Genomic DNA, 20,826 nt, shown 5'->3' on the forward strand with positions numbered 1-20,826 from the left:
ATCTGATCTAATACCCTCAGATTTTCAGTTTTTCCGCTCTCTGTCGAAGAACCTTCAAGCAACTTTATCCGGATGAAAATGCGCTCCTATCATGACTTGAGTTTTTCGCCTCAAAACACCGTGATTTATACAGTCGCACAATCGAAATGTTACCCCAGCGTTGGCAGACCGTTGTAAAAAGTGAAGGAGAATATACTATTGATGGGTAAAGTTTGTGTTGTGTTTATTAAACTTATGGAAAAACGCTACGAACTTATGCACCAACCTACGCTCGTAGCGTTTAGATTCCTCTGGTTGAGGCGTAGGTTCACAAGAGAACTCTCCATACTGTAAATCACGGATTTTGATGCCCTTCATATACAGGGTGAGTCACCTAACGTTACCGCTGGATATATTTCGTCAACCACATCAAATACTGACGAATCGATTCCACAGACCGAACGTGAGGAGAGGGGCTAGTGTAATTGGTTAATACAAACCATAAAAAAATGCACGGAAGTATGTTTTTTAACACAAACCTACGTTTTTTTAAATGGAACCCCGTTAGTTTTGTTAGCACATCTGAACATATAAACAAATACGTAATCAGTGCCGTTTGTTGCACTGTAAAATGTTAATTACATCCGGAGATATTGTAACCTAAATTTGACGCTTGAGTACCACTCCTCCGCTGTTCGATCGTGTGTATCGGAGAGCACCGAATTACGTAGGGATCCAAAGGGAACGGTGATGGACCTTAGGTACAGAAGAGACTGGAACAGCACATTACGTCAACATGCTAACACCTTTTTATTGGTATTTTCACTGACGCACATGTACATTACCATGAGGGGTGAGGTACACGTACACATGTGGTTTCCGTTTTCAATTACGGAGTGGAACAGAGTGTGTCCCGACATGTCAGGCCAATAGATGTTCAATGTGGTGGCCATCATTTGCTGCACACAATTGCAATCTCTGGCGTAATGAATGTCGTACACGCCGCAGCACATCTGGTGTAATGTCGCCGCAGGCTGCCACAATACGTTGTTTCATATCCTCTGGGGTTGTAGGCACATCACGGTACACATTCTGCTTAAACGTACCTCACAGAAAGAAGTCCAGAGGTGTAAGATCAGGAGAACGGGCTGGCCAATTTATGCGTCCTCCACGTCCTATGAAACGCCCGTCGAACATCCTGTCAATGGTCAGCCTAGTGTTAATTGCGGAATGTGCAGCTGGTGTACGTTAAAGGAGAATGTGTACCGTGATGTGCCTACAACCCCAGAGGATATAAAACAACGTATTGTGGCAGCCTGCGGCGACATTGCACCAGATGTGCAAAAAAATGGTTCAAATGGCTCTGAGCACTATGGGACTTAACATCTATGGTCATCAGTCCCCTAGAACTTAGAACTACTTAAACCTAACTAACCTAAGGACATCACACAACACGCAGTCATCACGAGGCAGAGTAAATCCCTGGCCCCGCCGGGAATCGAACCCGGGAACCCGGGTGCGGGAAGCGAGAACGCTACCGCACGACCACGAGCTACGGACTTACACCAAATGTACTGCGGCGTGTACGACATTCATTACGCCAGAGATTGCAATTGTGTGAAGCAAGTGATGGCCACCACATTGAACATCTATTGGCCTGACATGTCGGGACACAATCTGTTCCACTCCGTAATTGAAAACGGAAACCACTTGTGTACGTGTACCTCACCCCTCATGGTAAGGTACATGTGCGTCAGTGAAAAAGACCAATAAAAAGGTGTTAGCATGTGGACGTAATGTGCTGTTCCAGTCTCTTCTGTACCTAAGGTCCATCACCGTTCCCTTTGGATCCCTACGTAATTCGGTGCTCTCCGATACACACGATCGAACAGCGGAGGAGTGGTACTCAAGCGTCAAATTTAGGTTACAATACCTCCGGATGTAATTAACATTTTACAATGCAACAAACGGCACTGATTACGTATTTGTTTATATGTTCAGATGTGCTAACAAAACTACTGGGGTTCCATTTAAAAAAACGTAGGTTTGTGTTAAAAAACATACTTCTGTACATTTTTTTATGGTTTGTATTAACCAATTACACTAGCCCCTCTCCTCACGTTCTGTCTGTGGAATCGATTCGTCAGTATTTGATGTGGTTTACGAAATACATCCAGCGGTAATGTTAGGTGACTCACCCTGTATGTTGTAGAGGCACTTACCCTGAGTACCTGGCCATCCGGTTTTTGAGCGACAGGCCGTGGTTTTTAGGAGAATCGACTTTGAAGTTCATTGCTCACTTTTTATACCCGTAACATTACACATATTCCGAGCATGACAGTGTAGCGCAGCCGTGTCAGCAGGGACACTTTTCAAAGTCCGCTACGAACTCTAACACTGCCTCCTGCAACAGGTGGCCTCGGACTCGTCAACGTGCGGGCACGATCTTCTGCACTCTTTGTCCATACTATGTTGCGGCACTGGCGGGGGCCGGTTCCGTCCTTAACACGCAGTCTCTTAGATATCCTCCGACCAGCTTCTCACGATCCACCGTTCAAGGTGGCACCTATTTCTCCATTCTTGTACCACGTCGCCAATTGTTTGATAGAACTCAGCTACGTTCGGGCCGATCTTCCAGTCACCCGTCCTCCCCGTACAAAAGACTATTATCGTTTGTTTATGCTGTCCAACCCTTGCGACCCCATGGTGCTACAGCACCCTGACATTAACTGGCGCACGGTTTGGGGATGTGTGCATGCATCCTTTTAACCATCGTCTGTGTCTGCTCTCTGGTATGTTTTAGTCTATGGCAAATTCCCGACTAATAGTCGACTTCATCGCATAGGACTGGCCACCTCCCCACTCTGCCCTGACTGTCAGCTCGAAGACACCGACGAGCACCGTCTTACGTGCCCCCTCAGACGGAACGTATGGCTCCTCATCCAACGAATCGAGGGCTTTTACCTCCGTGCCCCGCCAACGACAGTAACCCCAGATTTCTTGTTGTTGCCCCAGACATTTCACTACCCTCTTGCTAAGCGCCATACACTCATCTGGTTTCGAGGACAGGCTTTAGAATACCTCTTTCAGAGTGGTCCGCGTACAGTCCTTGACTTCCGGTACAAAGTTGTGACCGCGCATAGCACCCTCACCCGAAAACCATCTTACCGACAAACTTTTGCCGGTTATCTCCGCAGCGCCTTCCTTGACCCCCTCAAAGTTGGGGTGTCTCATGCCTACCCGTCACATGATGCAACACCATTATCCACGTTCTCACGCATCGACCAAAACAAAGCCGGCCGGTGCGGCCGTCCGGTTCTAGGCGCTTCAGTCTGGAACCGCGTGACCGCTGCGGTCGCAGGTTCGAATCCTCCCTCGGGCATGGATGTGTGTGATGTCCTTAGGTTAGTTAGGTTTAAGTAGTTCTAAGTTCTAGGGGACTGGTGACCACAGATGTTAAGTCCCATAGTGCTCAGAGCCATTTGAACCAATTTGGCTAAAACAAAAACAAAACAGAATATATTTTGTTGTATTTAATGTTTTTCTAATACTTTTTGTTTAACTAACAATCATTGTTTAAATGGTACCTTGAAGAACTGTTGCATTGTGTATATATATGTACTGTTAGATTGTTCAATACAGATTATTGTGGAGAAAAAAACAGAATATGTTGCATTTTGTTGTAAAAAAAAAAAGGTTCATGGCAACCGCTCTGGAGGTACCGTGTTCGAATGCTACTCGTGTACTTTTTTTTTTTTGTTTCAAAATCGACCAAATTTTTCAATTTTATTTCAAAGGATATCAACAAACAATGTAAGGTGTGCGAAATTATAAAGATATATTCAGTTATTTGTTCTTTCAAACATTCATTCCGTTTGTGGTTCCCAGTTGGAATTCCACATGTTCGTACAACGGTCGCTTCTTGTATTACCCGAAATCGATCTTCGCCCGTTATCGTCCCCTCTCCCGTGAATACCGTTAGCCGTAACGGGAACCACAGTTCCTAGGCCAATGAGTATGCGAGTTGCATTCCTTTACGTTCGCATCTAACTACAGCGTCAATTGCTCGCAAAGCGTCTCTGGTGCCGTGTGTTAGAAAAATTCTGTGAAATGGAAGAACGAAGTGTGTTTGCAGTAGCGCAGCCGGAAGAAGATACAAGTAGAGGAGTAGAACGAAGAATGAAAAGGCGAAATCACAAATGCCGTTAAATACGCCGAAAATCTACTCCGCGATTTGAATGTCGTAACGAATACACCCCCTTGCGTGATCTCTGCCAATTCTGTTGCAGTTGGCGATGAGATATATATCGCAATACAGGATCTCTTGGCCGAAAGACAGATCATTATTGATGATGAACTGATAGATTTCAACGAAGAAGATGAATTGGGAGAGTATGATGCGAACCACGAATGGAATGAATATTTGAAAAAATTAATAACTGAATATATCTTCATAATTTCGCACACCTTATACTGTTTGTTGATATTCATTGAAATAAAATCGAAAAATTCCGTGGATTTTGAAAAAAGAAAAAATACAGGAGCAGGATTCGAGCACGGTACCTGCAGCGCGGTAGCTGTGATACTTTACCGCTGCGCTACGCTGACTTGCTCGGATTATATGTATTGTTAGAAGCGCGCAATGAACTTCAAAATCGATTTTCTCAAAAACCAAGGCCCGTCGCTAAAAAATCGGATGGCCAGGTACCCAGGGTAGGTGCCACTACAACATATTTGAAGCGCATCAAAATCAGTGATTTACAGTATGGAGGGTCCCCTTGTCAGACAAGGTGCTTTCTCATACTTACGACTGCCCATTTTCATAGCGGCTGGATTCCTGCCGCTCGCCTTGCTGTAATCACATGTGTTATCGTTTGAGAACGAGCGAGAGCGTCTAAAGACCGCGCGCAGGCACGCTGACACGCACGAAATACATTTCCAGAACGGCCTAATGCAGGAGAGGTATGCACCTCTGGTTAGGAGCGGCTGTAACTGGAAGGATTGCAGCCCACGTTAGCTTTTTCACTACCGCCTGAGTCAGCGGTCGCTGTCGCAATACGCCGAGTGCAGCAACACCCGTCAGTTGGAGAGCTGCTGATTATTGAGTCTTCACCAGAGCTGCTGAGGTAGACGCCCTATTACCGGTGACTGGACGCGCCCTGTCGTCACGGGCTGCCACAGTGTCAGTGACACCACTAGTTGACGCAGCCAAAGGGCTTAAGGAACGGCAAGGCAACATTGTTTACCTCGCGCCTTTCGGCGCGTACTTCACTCGAAACACATAGCGAGGTGGCTAATGGCTCAAATGCTGGTCTCGTGTTTCCCAAAAACTGGTCCCAGAGGTCAGATGAACGCCCGAGAACGAATACGTCGGGTATGGGTGTACACTCGCAAGCCTTTAAATACGGCACAGTAATTTTCGAGAACATTTATCAGCAGTCTTGATAAAATATTTTAAAATACGAGGGGCGTTCATTAAGAAATACAACAGGTTTTTTTTTTCTGAAAGCAGGTTGGCTTTATTCAGGATTCCAATACATCATATTATTCCCCATTCTTCTGACCACAAAGCCCCATCTTTCAACATAAGGCCGTGCGGTTCTAGGCGCTTCAGTCTGGAACCGCGAGACTGCTACGGTCGCAAGTTCGAATCCTGCCTCGGGCATGGATGTGTGTGATGTCCTTAGGTTAGTTAGGTTTAAGTAGTTCTAAGTTCTAGGGGACTGATGACCTCAGATGTTAAGTCCTATAGTGCTCAGAGCCATTTTTTTTTTTTTTCAATATAATCTCCGTTCAGTACGACGGCCTTACGCCACCTCACTTGGATGGCCTGTATGCCAGGATGGTACTAGTCGACGTCGAAGCCAGCGTCTTCCTTCTTCAACAACCTCGCCATCATCCAGTACTGCTTCCCGCCGAGTGCATCACCCATTGGGCCAAACAGATGGAAGATGCAAGACCCGGGCTGTAGGCGGATGAGAAAGAACAGTCCATTGAAGTTTTGTGAGCTCCTCTCGGGTACGCAGACTTCTACATCTACGTCTACATCTACATCCATACTCCGCAAGCCACCTCACGGTGTGTGGCGGAGGGTACTTAGAGTAACTTTATCGGTTCTCCCTTCTATTCCAGTCTCGTATTGTTAGTGGAAAGAAAGATTGCCGGTATGCCTCTGTGTGGGCTCTAATCTCTCTGATTTTATCCTCATGGTCTCTTCGCGAGATATACGTAGGAGGGAGCAATATACTCCTCGGTGAAGGTATATTCTCGAAACTTCAACAAAATCCCGTACCGAGCTACTGAGCGTCTCTCTTGCAGAGTCTTCCAGTGGAGTTTATCTATCATCTCCGTAACGCTTTCGCGATTACTAAATGATCCTGTAGCGAAGTGCGCTGCTCCCTGTTGGATATTCTCTATCTCTTCTATGAACCTTATATGGTACGGATCTCACACCGGTGAGCAGTATTCAAGCAGTGGGCGAACAAGTGTACTGTAACCTACTTCCTTTGTTTTCGGAATACATTTCCTTAGGATTCTTCCAATCTCAGTCTGGCATCTGCTGTACCGACGATTAATTTTATATAGTCATTCCATTTTAAGTCACTCCTAATGCCTACTCTCAGATGATTTATGGAATTAACTGCTTCCAGTCTGACCTGCTATATTGTAGCTAAATGATAAAGGATCTTTCTTTCTGTGTATTCGCAGCACATAACACTTGTCTACATTCAGATTCAATTGCCATTCCCTGCACCATGCGTCTATTCGTTGCATTCCAGTACAATTTTCCATTGTTACAACCTCTCGATGTACTACAGCATCATCCGAAAAAAAGCCTCAGTGAACTTCCTATGTTATCCACAAGGTTATTTATATATATTGTGAATAACAACAGTCCTACGACACTCCCCTGGGGCACACCTGAAATCACTCTTACTTCGGAAGACTTCTCTCCATTGAGAATAACATGCTGCGTTCTGTTATCTAGGAACTCTTCAATCCAATCACACAATTGGTCTGATAGTCCATATGCTCTTACTTTGTTCATTAAACAACTGTGGGGAACTGTATCGAACGCCTTGCGGAAGTCAAGAAACACGGCATCTACCTGGGAACCGGTGTCTGTGGCCCTCTGAGTCTCGTGGACGAATACCGCGAGCTGGGTTTCACACGATCGTCTTTTTCGAAACCCATGCTGATTCCTACAGAGTAGATTTCTAGTCTCCAGAAAAGTCATTATACTCGAACATAATACGTGTTCCAAAATTCTACAACTGATCGACGTTAGAGATATAGGTCTATAGTTCTGCACATCTGTTCGACGTCCCTTCTTGAAAACGGGGATGAACTGTGCCCTTTTCGAATCCTTTGGAACGCTACGCTCTTCTAGAGACCTACGGTACACCGCTGCAAGAAGGGGGACAAGTCCCTTCGCGTACTCTGTGTAAAATCGAACTGGTATCCCATCAGGTCCAGTGGCCTTTCCTCTATTGAGTGATTTTGTTTTCCTATCCCTCTGTCATCTATTTCGATATCCACCATTTTGTCATCTGTGCGACAATCTAGAGAAGGAACTACAATGCAGTCTTCCTCTGTGAAACAGAGGCCTTGCGTTACCATGGAGAAGGAGAAGTTTGTTTGCATTTCTCTGGCGACGAACATGCTGCAGTCGTTCCGCCATCGCAGGAATCACAGCTGTTTGTGCGGCCGGGCGGTCCGCGGGAGATCGGAGAAGTTTGCGCTACCATGTTGCAATGACGACAGACACCTCGCCCAACGACACACCGTGCTTTTGTTTATGGCCAAGTCTCCGTAGGCATTCTACAAGCACCCCTAGAATATCTCCGATGTTCTGGTTTTCGGCAAAAGAAAATCAATGACAGCTCTTCGCTTGGAACGGTCCGCCGTACAGACGCCATGTTGAAGGCTGTATATAGCGTCGCCGCCTATCGGAACTTACTAAAACTATAGGGAATATTCAACCATGTCCCAAACAAATCCCGCATCTTTTTCAGCCGAAGTTCGCCGGGAGAAAAACGTGTTGCATTACTTACTGAGAGCCCCTCGTAGAATTAAAAACCGTCTTGACCGCAGTAGTACATTTGTTGTCAATCGTAATTGCAAATGACGTTCGTTGATCCATGATACCTCTTTCTTCATCGCCATCGCCTGCTACCATGGTGTAATATGACCTGTAGATGGTCACATTTTGACCGAAACCGGTTACCATTGCCAGTAAATATTTCATTGCGGTAAAGACTGTTTTCAGTTCAATTTTAATATTAAATACGAGACATTAACTCTGTAGCTCAAGCCTCAAGCACAACAAAGACGGTAGTTAATAATGTATGTTTGATACACATTTATAAAGCGTTTACATAACACTAGACGCAGTCGTATGGAAGTAGGGAAGGAAGATTAGAGTTAAAGATCGAATATGAGTATGAAAATTATGTTCACCAATTTCTCTTTTTCAGAAATGCTTCTCACGCTATTGTCAAACTGCATTTTATTTTTCTGTCTACTTCAGCCATCGTCACTTATTTTGCTGCACAAATAACAAAAAGCATCTACAACTTTCAGTTTCTCATTTGCTACTCTAATTCCCTCAGTATCGTCCATTTTAATTCGACTAAATTCCACCATCTTTCTTTTACTTTTATGATATTCATCTCATATCCTCCTTTCAAGACACTATCCATGACGTTAAACTGGTTTTACAAGTCTTTTGCAGTCCCTGATAGAATTGCAATGTCATCGGCAAAACCTCAAAGTTTTTATTTCTTCTCGCTGTCTCTCAATTTATCTTTTAGAAGAAAGCACACTCTGTTTAATAATAACCACACGACCAGATTTTTACAACACTCGGAACCATTACAAAGTTTAAAGCAAACTTTACTCACGAATAACATACCTAGGGGCACTCGGACCCATGGCAAAGTTTAAAGCAAACTTAAATCACGGTTAACATACCAGCGGGCTCACACGCGATTCTGAAAGACTGGTAACACTGCAATAAGCGCAATGAGAGCACCAATAAGCCCTTCTACATTGCTAAAGCGTTACACTTTTCCAAGCGTGAGTGAAACTACCCTCGCCTGCTCCCTGCCTTTGTCTCTTCAGCAGCAAAGCTTTGGGCATTCCGGGAATCCTGACTGCACGGTGGAGATCCGTAACGGAACCCAGAGTGCTGTATTGCTCCGCTCTCTGGTAGCAGCTTGTTTTCGTTTGTCGGGTCTCCATTCTGAGAAACGTTGTTTCGCTTTTCGTGTCTGAGCCAATATCACCGAGTAGCTCTCGAGAAGTTGTCTGTCGCCGAGCCCGTAGGTGCACACTTCAACATGAGTTTCCTACTGGGAACACACTCCCCATACAGTCGACATAGTAAATAAGCATGTCCGCTGCAGTGAAACAACTGAAAAATTTGAAAGCAAATAAATCACCAGGTCGGATGGAATCCAAATTCGTACAAGGAGACTCTACGGCATCGGCCCCTTACCTAGCTTGCTTTCATCGTGAATCTCTCGCCCAGCAAAAAGTCCCAAGAAACTGTAAAAAAACTCAGGTGACTCCAGTATATACGAGTAAGAAGGGCAAAAGAACGGACCCGCGAAATTTCAGACCAACAGCTCTAACTTGGATTTGCTGCAGAATCCTTGAACATAATCTCGGTTCGAATATAATAAATTTTCTTGAGACCGAGAAGCTTACGTCCACGAATTAGCTTGGTTTTAGAAAGCATCTCACATGATACACTGCGGACTATGGATGAAGGGCAACACTCAGATTTCATACTTCTAGGTTTCCGGAAAACATCTGACATGGTGCCCCATTGCAGGCTTAACGAAGGTACGAGCATAAGAAATAAGTTCACAGATATGTGAATGATTCGAGGACTTCTTTAGTAATGTAACCTCCCCACAAAATTTTTTGGAGGACAAAAATTTGAATGACAATGAAAATCGTGCTAAGTGTAACCTCCCCAGAGAAATTTGAAAGGACAATACTTAAATGTTAACGAGAATAGAACCTAGTGTAACCTCCCAGCAAATAATGTATGTCAATGACAATAAATGTGAGAACTAGCAATCTGAGCCATGTGTAAGCTCCCCACAAAAATGAAGGTAAATTCAATAAAAATGAAATCTCAGTGACAATAAAAACGCAAATAGACCAAAATGTCGATCTTAGGCCCTGTTCTTACCTCAGTAAAATTGCATCTGCTCTTATTTTTCGCCATAGCTTGAAGGAAATGCATCGCAAAAATTCTTTGAACTTAAGTAAATTTTTTCTTTAAGGAAATGCATGGGAAACTTTCTTTCAATAAAATGTTTGTTTTGTTAAAATGCTTGGTTTGAAAACAAAATTATTATTGGGGCGATTCTTGAACAAATTAATTACACTTAAGATGCATTACATTATCAGATGAGCGCAATGCTGCTTCATTACCTTATTTAAAAAAATATACCTCGTCCTGAATCTTGACCAGAGGCCCATGTCGACGCCCGCCGACTCCTCACACACAACTCCGACTGTCTCTCGCGCGCAACTAGCACTGACTGAGTGCTACTAGCAACTGCTACTACTGACTCCCTACATGCAACTGCCCTCTCGCGCGGTCAAGCGCAGACTAGCAACGATAAATAACTCTCTGGTCAGAGATTCTGTCATGCCTCGCCATCGCTGCTACAGAACATACGTGTTTCAGTAGTAGAACGCTGTATATTTTCCTCGATGGCGAATGTTCATTAGAGACAAGGGTATCGTCAGGAGTGCCATAGGGAAGTGTGATAGGACCTCTGTTGTTCTCTGTATACATAAATGATTTGGCGGTCAGGGTGGGCAGCAGCGTGCGGTTGTTTGTTGATGATGCCGTGGTGTACGGCAAGGTGCCGACGTTGAGTAACTGTAGCAAGGTACAAGACGACTTAGACAAAATTTCTAGTTGCTGTGATGAATGGCAGCTAGCTCTGAATGTGGAAAAACGTAAGTTAATGCGCATGAGCAGGAAGAACAAACATGTAATGTTCGGTTACAGTATTACTAGTGTCCTGTATGACACAGTCAAGTCGTTTAAATATATGGGCGTAGCTTTGCAAAGCTATGTGAAATGGAAGGAGCATGTGAGAACTGTGGTAGGGAAGGCGGGTGACAGACTTCGGTTTATTTGGAGAATTTAAAAAAAATAATGGCTCTCCTGTAGAGGAGAACACATATAGGACGCTGCTGCGACCTATTCTTGAGTACTGCACGAGTGTCTGGGATCCGTACCAGGTCGGATTGAAGAAACACATCGAACCAATTCAGATGCGGGCTGCTAGATTTGTTACCGGTAAGTTCGAACAACACGAAAGTGTTACGGAGATGCTTCGGGAACTCAAATAGGAGGGAGGTCGACGTTCTTTTCGAGAAACACTGTTGAGAAAACGCGGAGAAGAGGAATTTGGTGATGACTGCCGAATGATTCTACTGCCACCAGCATACATTGCCCGTAAGGACCACGAAGATAAGATTCGATAAATTTGAGCTCATACGGAGGTATATAGACAATCGTTTTTCCCTTATTCCATTTGCGAGTGAAACAGGAAAGGAAACGAATAGTAGTGGTACAGGATATCCTCCGCCACGCACCGTACGGTGTAGATGTCACCCGCGTCCGTGGAGGAATCCCTTCACCGTTCCACAATGTTTTCTCCGGCACACCCACTTTACAGGTGTTATCCATCGACAGAATCGAGCAGGGTTTATAGGAATGTTCGTCACAAATTCCTGCCGCTAGACTTCAGATCCAATTGGTTGGATGTTATCTGAGGGGTGGTTACCACTGCACAGAAGTTAACACATCAGTTGAACATCAGACCCCCCTCTGTAGAAAGTGTCAGTTACAGGATAAACCTCGGACATAGATTCATTTGTTCAGATAAAAATGCAATTTGGTCGTGGACGAGGAAGAAATTGCCTTTAATTACCAGAACGAGCCCTGGCACCAGAGGGATTAGAACGCTTCTGCAGAGTGACATTTCTACAGAGTGAAACTTCTATTGAGCCCTGGGCGCTTGCTGGCATATGCGGCTTTTCGCAGGTACAGGCACACTAAGACGCCGAGCAGTGTAGCACAGCGTGATGTAGTCGACGAAACGTGTTCAGACGGAGAGAGGTAAATGAATGTAATGGCATGTCATTTGCCTGTGTCTCCGCTCAACGATTATTCATATACTACTGGCCATTAAAATTGCTACACCAAGAAGAAATACAGATGATAAACGGGTATTCATTGGACAAATATATTATACTAGAACTGAATTTGGGTGCATAGAACCTGAGAAATCAGTACACAGAACAACCACCTATGGCCGTAATAACGGCCTTCATACGCCTGGGCATCGAGTCAAACAGAGATTGGATGGCGTGTACAGGTACAGCTGCCCATGCAGCTTCAACACGATACCACAGTTCATCAAGAGTAGTGACTGGCGTATTGTGACGAGCCAGTTGCTCGGCCACCATTGACCAGATGTTTTCAATTTGTGAGAGATCTGGAGAATGTGCTGACCAGGGCAGCAGTCGAACATTTTCTGTATCCAGAAAGGGCCGTACAGGACCTGCAACATGCGGTCGTGCATTATCCTGCAGAAATGTAGGGTTTCACAGGGATCGAATGAAGGGTAAAGCCACGGGTCGTAACACATCTGAAATGTAACGTCCACTGTTCAAAGTGCCGTCAATGCGAACAAGAGGTGACCCAGACGTGTAACCAATTGCACCCCATACCATCACGCCGGGTGATACGCCAGTATGGCGATGACGAATACACGCTTCCAAAGTGCGTTCACCGCGATCTCGCCAAACACGGATGCGACCATCATGATGCTGTAAAGAGAACCTGGATTCATCCGAAAAAATGACGTGTTGCCATTCGTGCACCCAGGTTCGTCGTTGAGTACACCATCGCAGGCGCTCCTGTCTGTGATGCGACGTCAAGGGTAACCTCAGCCATGGTCTCCGAGCTAAGAGTCCATGCTGCTGCTAACGTCGTCGAACTGTTCGTGCAGATGGTTGTTGTCTTGCAAACGTCCCCATCTGTTGGCTCAGGGATCGAGACGTGGCTGCACGATCCGTTACAGCCATGCGGATAAGATGCCTGTCATCTCGACTGCTAGTGATACGAGGCCGTTGGGATCCAGCACGGCGTTCCGTATTACCCTCCTGAACACACCGATTCCATATTGTGCTAACAGCCATTGTATCTCGACCAACGCAAGCAGCAATGTCGCGATACGATAAACCGCAATCGCGATAGGCTACAATCCGACCTTTATCAAAGCCGGAAACGTGATGGTACGCATTTCTCCTCCTTACACGAGGCATCACAACGTTTCACCAGGCAACGCTGGTCAACTGCTGTTTGTGTATGAGAAATCGGTTGGAACCTTTCCTCATGTTAGCACGTTGTAGGTGTCGCCACCGGCGCCAACCTTGTGTGAATGCTCTGAAAAGCTAATAATTTGCATATCACAGCACCTTCTTCCTGTCGGTTAAATTTCGCGTCTGTAGCACGTCATCTTCGTGGTGTAGCAATTTTAATGGCCAGTAGTGTATATGGATCTGGTGGGAGATTTCACCCGAAGCTATGCAGCCCACATAACATAAGTGTCATGCGTTTCTTTCTTCAAGACAATTTTCAGTCGCATTCTGGAGGGACAATGAAGACGCTCCTGCAGCGTTTCGATGGTAAGTGTTAGATCACCCACAATACAGCCCTCAATTGGATCCCTCCGTTGTTCATCTCTGCTCACATGAACCGCTTGCTACCACGACAACATTTTGGCACAAACAACGAAAGGCAGACCAGCGTAGAGAATTGGCGGGAAGCACAGGCGGCTTCTTTCTGTGACGAGGGTACTGCAAAGTTTGTAGAACGCCACGACAGGTGTGTGAGTCGGAGCATCGGAGCAGCGACTATTTGGAGAGGTAGCTGGAAAGTGTGGCTAACTGTTGTGAACAAAAATTTTTTGATTTTCACTGTGGTTTTCATTTCACTACCGATGGGACCTTACTTTCCGAACAGCCCTCGTACTATGCGTCAGTTAATAAAAGCGTGTGTAACAACACCACTTCGTTATCCTGATATGGCATTTTTCATACTTTACATTATGTTAATTATGACACATGTGTCATAGGAGGTATTAAACGTAGTATGGAATATAAAAATGAGAAACAGCTACGACAGAGAGAAAATGAAAAGAAGTAAAAATACGTAAAGGTTTTTTTAAGTAACCGCTACGTCACAAACTTTGTCAACTATTGTATTACTTATTTATTTAGCACATGTTTCGAGATAATACCTCATCTTCAGGCTAAATGGCATTCCAAAAACAGCGTTACAATGAGGCCATACTGATGTTACATAGTCTTTTCGTAAATGCTGTGGTCATCTTTTTTCTTCTTGCGTGGCAGCCTCGTTGTGGGTCACTGGAGTGCCTCCATTTACGTTGATTTTGTAATTAAAAAAAAAAAAAAACTTTACATAATTCTTGAGACAGTCACGGTCGAAAAATAGTCAAAAAGTAAAAATATGCAGCTTACCTTTATTTGTGAGGAGCAGAAAAGTAATGATAAATTGCAGGCAGATTGATTCAGAGTATGAGCCACAAGAGATTAGGAGACTAAGCTGGTAGAACAAAACTAATTTATTCATTCGTATGGCTAGGGCCCCCGTCGGGCAGACCGTTCACTGGGTGCCGGTCTTTCAATATGACGCCACTTCGGCAACCTGCAGTCGATGAGGATGATAGGATGATGATGAGGACAACACAACACCCAGTCCCTGGGCGGAGAAAATTCCCCGATCCAGCCGGGAATCGAACCCGGGCCCAGAGGATTGACAATCCGTCACGCAGACCATTTTTTTTTTTTTTTTAATCTCACTTTGTTCCCTTTTGTTCGTTGCATCTGCTCGGGGCGGACGTCGTAAGACATCCGTTAAAGTTCGTTGTTGATCGATTAGCTCAGTTTTTTTATTACAGAGGGCTGCTAACCCTCTGACCGAACACGCTGAGCTACCGTGCCGGCTTTCTAATGGCAACAGCGCATGGCGGCCTGGATGGTATAAATAAATGGCTCTGAGCACTATGGGACTTAACTTCTAAGGTCATCAGTCCCCTAGAACTTAGAACTACTTAAACCTAACTAACCTAAGGACATCACACACATCCATGCCCGAGGCAGGATTCGAACCTGCGACCGTAGCGGTCACGCGGTTCCAGACTGTAGCGCCTTTAACCGCTTGGCCACACCGGCCGGCTACCATTCAGCTACCAGGGGCGGACAACAAAACTAATGAAGAGAGGAGAAAAAATGAACGGCGTCATTCTGTGGGAAACGAAAAGAGGGAGAAACTGAGACAAGAAGTATACCTGGAAGAAGAAGCGAGCATTTATTTCACTGTTTGACAGGGAGAAGTGGACACATTTGTTAATTTATGAGAGGATAAGTTCTGAAGTTAACAAGAGATAATACTTCAACTTTTTTGAATGCTACAGGGTATTCAGCTACCGGCATGCTTAGAGCGCTGGGTAACTTGTTCCACAGGCGGACAGTAACAATGGGAAATGAGTTTGAAAATGTTTTTGTTTTATGGATAAGTACAATTACGGTACTTGTCAAGTCAGGTCTTATGTTTCAGTTATGATGATATGAGAGGTACTTGATCTGTGACGCAATGTACTGGGGTAAGTGCAATATGAGGAGCTGATGAAATAAATATTGAATATGTTAGCCCAGTTACATATCTGGCCACAGTGATTCTAACAAGACCCTTGAAGTACTGGCATGGTTTAGCAGACAAAATTAGACGTAACGCACAAATACGTACTTGGTTGTAACCACCCAGAATTTTCATTACTCGTAACTTGTTGAATTACACTGCAGCAGTAGAAGTCGGGTCCTACTGTCCAGCGCAGCGCCTTTTGCTAATAATAACAACGTTCTAGGTCAAAGGTTCGAACCTCGCCACTAGTTAGAACTTCAATAAAAATCATCAGCAATAGAGGTCAAAGTATTCCGGTATAATTATTCCACCCTCAGTCTGCCAATGGTGTTTCCATAGAGGGCGGTAAATAGACAGAGGTTTAGGGCACCAACTTTCCCTTGGGACGGGAAACTATCCCTAAAAGGCAAAAGAATCAACGTTGATCAACGGCAAGAAGATGTCCAAGCAATGGAAATTACTGCATAATGTGTCTCTCCATCATCACTTATTTTGCTCCCCAAATTGCTTAACTCATTTACTACTTTATGTGTCTCATTTCCTAATCTAATTCCTACAGCATCACCCGACTTAATTCGACTGCATTCCATGATCCTCGTTTTGCTTTTGTTGATGTTCATCTCATATCCTCCTTTCAAGACACTGTCCATTCCGTTCAACTGCTCTTCCAAGTTCTTTGCTGTCTCTGACAGAATTACAATGTCATCGGCGAACCTCAAAGTTTTTATTTCTTCTCCATGGATTTTAATACCTACTCCGAATTTTTCTTTTGTTTCCTTTACTGCTTGCTCAATATACAGATTGAATAACATCGGGGAGAGGCAACAACCCTGTCTCACTCCCTTCCCAACCACTGCTTCCCTTTCCTGCCCCTCGACTCTTACAACTGCCATCTGGTTTCTGTACAAATTGTAAATAGCCTTTCGTTCCCTGTATTTTACCCCTGCCACCTTTAGAATTTGAAAGAGAGTATTCCAGTCAACATTGTCAAAAGTTTTCTCTAAGTCTACAAATGCTAGAAACGTAGGTTTGCCTTTCCTTAATCTTTCTTCTAAGATAAGGCGTAAGGTCAGTATTGCCTCACGTGTTCCAACATTTCTACGGAATCCAAACTGATCTTCCCCGAGGTCGACTTCTACCAGTTTTTCCATTCGTCTATAAAGAATTGGCGTTAGTATTTTGCAGCTGTGACTTATTAAACTGATAGTTCGGTAATTTTCACATCTGTCAACACCTGCTTTCTTTGGGATTGGAATTATTATATTCTTCTCGAAGTCTGAGGGTTGCGATAGTAACAATATATATCTGAAACAGTCAGCGGCGACTATGATGCCTTTTAAGAAAAAGTAGATGTAGATTGTCAAAAGCTTTCTCTAAGTCTACAAATGCTAAAAACGTAGGTTTGCCTTTCCTTAATCTTTCTTCTAATGTAAGTGGTTGGGTCAATATTGCCTCGCGTGTTCCAACGCTTCTACGAAATCCAAACTGGTCTTGATACATTTGTAATTATAATACGCGTAATTGGATGATGACCTAGCCGCGCCACTTGCTGATGGTACCTCTTCCCAGGTACAACAGGAGGATGTATATCAATTTCAAATGGATAAATAGTCCACTCGACAGAAAGAAATGGAAGAGGCTCTTAGAGAAGCGTTTGGTCGATGAGGCCGTTGTCACATGCAAAGTATAGTAAGACTCCAGCACGATGATTCGTGCCCTCAACACAGGGGAAAGTGCGTGGCGTCCCGGGATGTGACTATTGTGACGTTGACTATGTCCCGTATGAATGGACCTGCACGGAGAAGGGGCGCTTTGGATACAGAGGTGGTGAGTTTCCCGCCTACCCGTGCGGGCGCGTCAGGTGTGCTTCGGTGGCGGCGCCGGCCGTTATACCTGCGGCTGGCCTCGACTCACGGCTGCCGCCCCGCCGGTGGCGCGCTCTGTGGAAGGCCGGCTGGCCGAGGCGGTGCCTGGTTGCCTGGTTAGTTAGTTGTTACCTTGCCGGCTCGCGAGGCAGCGGTAGCGGCGGCGGCGGTGGCGGCGGCGGCGGCGTGAGGACCGGCACACCTGCTAACATCGTGGCGCGGGCAACCATGCGCAGGTAAATTACCAGACCGGCTCTCCCTGCAGAGCGCCGCTCCACCATTCAGGTGCGGGCTCCGTGACAGAGCGCGCGTCTGCTGGCTTTCTTTGTCCCGTGGCGAGTCAACTTCTTTTTCTAGCGGTAGCTGCGTGTTGCTTGCCGGTTCACCTGTACAGCCGTCCTCTTCCAAACATTGTAAAGTGCATGGCAGAGGGAACTTTGCAGAACTCCTTCGTATTAGTGCGTCACCATGGTACATTCGCGGGAAAAATGCTTGAATGTCTCGTTGCGCTCTCTCTGGGGTTACCACTTCTAACCTGGACCTCGTCGGGACGCTCTGAGAAGGGGTTATAGAAATAAAGTAAAAGAATACTTAATATAAATCCTTTTTATTTATAGCACTGTTTCACGGAACTTGTTGCGACAGAGGAAGTTGGTACACTAAATTTTTCGGAACATTTCATCTTTCTTAGCAAGTCTTTTTTAGAATGAAATTTTCACTCTACAGCGGAGTGTGCGCTGATATGAAACTTCATGGCAGATTAAAACTGTGTGCCGGACCGAGACTCGAAGTCGGGACCTTTGCCTTTCTCGGGCAAGTAATCTACCAACTGAGCTACCCAAGCACGACTCACGCCCCGTCCTCACAGCTTTAATTCCGCCAGTACCTCGTCTCCTACCTACAAAACTTCGCAGAAGCTTTCCTACGAACCTTGCAGAACTAGCACTCCTGGTAGAGCACTTGCCCGCGAAAGGCAAAGGTCCCGAGTTCGAGTCTCGGTCTGGCACACAGTTTTAATCTACCAGGAAGTTTCAAGTCTCTTTTTCCCCATTTACGTATTTGTGAAACTATGTAATTCAGATTGTAATTAAACGGGCACTGTAAGAGTGATTCCACAGTTCCTGACAGCAGTCGATTTCTTTCTTCAGACCACTGGGCCGACATCAGCGAAAATATTCTTTCCACAGTGGCACTGTATGCGGGAATAGAAAATACTCGCATAATTTTAGCAGTTGGAAATCGGGACAAAACTGGGTCTTTTCGGGGTGTCGGGACAAGAAAGTCCATAATAGTGACGGTCCCGATGTATCGGGGCGGATGGCGACCCTAGCTATGTAATTAATCTTCGCGGTCCCTGCAAGGGTAATAGGCAGGCGGCTGAACATTGCTGACAGCCTTTGTCTGCCGTTTCAGCTCATACATTTTCCTGAGGGGCACTCCTCAGTCAGACAAATCTCTGTCTATATTTACATCTGCATGATTACTCTGCAGTTCATAATTAAGTGCCTCACAGAGGGTTCATCGAACTACCTTCAGACTATTACTCTACCGTTTCACTTTCAAACAAAGCGCGGGAAAAACGAACACTTAAATATTTTCATGTGAGCTCTGATTTACTTTGTATATTGTGGTGTCGGCCGCTGTTGCAGAGCGGTTCTCGGCGCTTCAGTCCGGAACCGCGCTGCTACTACGGTCGCAGGTTCGAATCCTGCCTTGGGCATGGATGTGTGTGATGTCCTTAGGTTAGTCAGGTTTAAATAGTTCTAACTCTAGGGGACTGATGACCTCAGATGTTAAGTCCCATAGAGCTTAGAGCCATCTGAAGCATTTTCTATGTTGGTGGGCGCCAATAAAATATTTTCACACTCTGAGGACAAAGTTGGTGATTGAAATTTCACGAGAAACTCCCGCCGTAGCAAAAAACGCCTTTGTTGTAGTGACTCTCGCCAGTTAACTTATCATATCCGTGGTAGTCTCTGCCATATTTCGCGATGATATAATAAGAGCTGCCCTTTTTTTAATTTTTTCGATGTCCTCCGTCAGTCCTATCTGATGCGGATCGCAAACAAAGCAGCAATACTCCAGAAGAGAACGGAAAAGCACAGTGGTATTTTCTAACTGTTCTGCCAATAAATCGCAGACTTTGTTCGATTTTCCCACAGCGTTATCTATGCCATCGTTCCAAGTTAAATTATTCGTAATTGTAATCCCTAAATATTTTGTTGAATTCACGGCCTTTGGATTTGTGTGATTTATCGTGTAATCGAAATCTGGGGAATTTCTTTTAGTACTCATGTGGATGACACCGTACTTTTAAATATTTAGAGTCAGTTTGCGCTTTTCGCACCATACAGGCACCTTGTCTAAACGATTTTGCAATTGGTTTCGATCATCTGATGACTTTATAAGGCGGTAAATCACAGTGTCATCTGCAAACAATCTAAGAGGGCTGCGCAGATTGTCTCCTAAATAGTTTATGTAGACCAGGACCAGGAGAGAGCCTGTAACACTTTATTGCTGAACGCTAGATATTACCTCCGTTTTACTCGATGACCTTCCGTCAGTTACTACGAAATGTGGTCTTTCTATCAGGAAATCACGAATTAAATCGCACAACTGAGACGATACTTTGTAGGTACGCCACACACTTGAACGTTATTTCAGGCTAGTTCGTACAAGCGTTTTGCAACCTATCTCCTATGTAGACCGTATTTTCGCTGCACTCAACCAAAGAGCCAAAGGGCGGCACTTGCTTGACTGAGCCTATGTGATCATTCCATTTCAAATCTCTACAGATTGTTAATCCAGATAGTTGCATAAGTTGATCCCTGTTGTGATTCATTAGTATTGTATTAACAGAATACTAGAGTTTTTCGTTTTGTGGAGTATGTAATTTTACATTTCATTAAATTTAAAACAACTTACCAATCTTTGCATTTTTCAAATCTTATCACATTGTGGATATTTGCAAATTTTTTTCAGATAGTATTTCATTATAGACAGGTGAATGATGCGTGAGAAGTTTGAGGTTATTGGTTCAAATGGCTCTGAGCACTATGGGACTTAACTTCTCAGGTCATCAGTCCCCTAGAACTTAGAACTAATTAAACCTACCTAACCTAAGGACATCACACACATCCATGCCCGAGGCAGGATTCGAACCTGCGACCAACGCGGTCGCGCGGTTCCAGACTGTAGCGCCTAGAACGGCTC

The 20,826-nt window shown here is 44.8% G+C and overlaps 1 protein-coding gene across 2 annotated transcripts in view; it reads left to right on the top strand.

Annotated features, from left to right (window-relative positions):
- LOC126456927 (uncharacterized) overlaps positions 1-20,826 on the top strand; it is a 229,173-nt gene that overhangs the window by 142,084 nt on the left and 66,263 nt on the right. Inside the window, exon 1 of one of the 2 annotated variants that reach the window (XR_007585413.1) lies at positions 17,637-17,849. The exons of the other annotated variant lie outside the window; for it this stretch is intronic. The gene's annotated coding sequence lies outside the window, so the exon portion shown is untranslated. Of the gene's footprint in view, positions 1-17,636; positions 17,850-20,826 lie in introns of those variants that run through there. 2 annotated transcript variants of the gene reach the window in all.

This window comes from Schistocerca serialis, chromosome 2 (genome assembly GCF_023864345.2).
Source record: "Schistocerca serialis cubense isolate TAMUIC-IGC-003099 chromosome 2, iqSchSeri2.2, whole genome shotgun sequence".
Lineage (NCBI taxonomy): Eukaryota > Metazoa > Arthropoda > Insecta > Orthoptera > Acrididae > Schistocerca > Schistocerca serialis.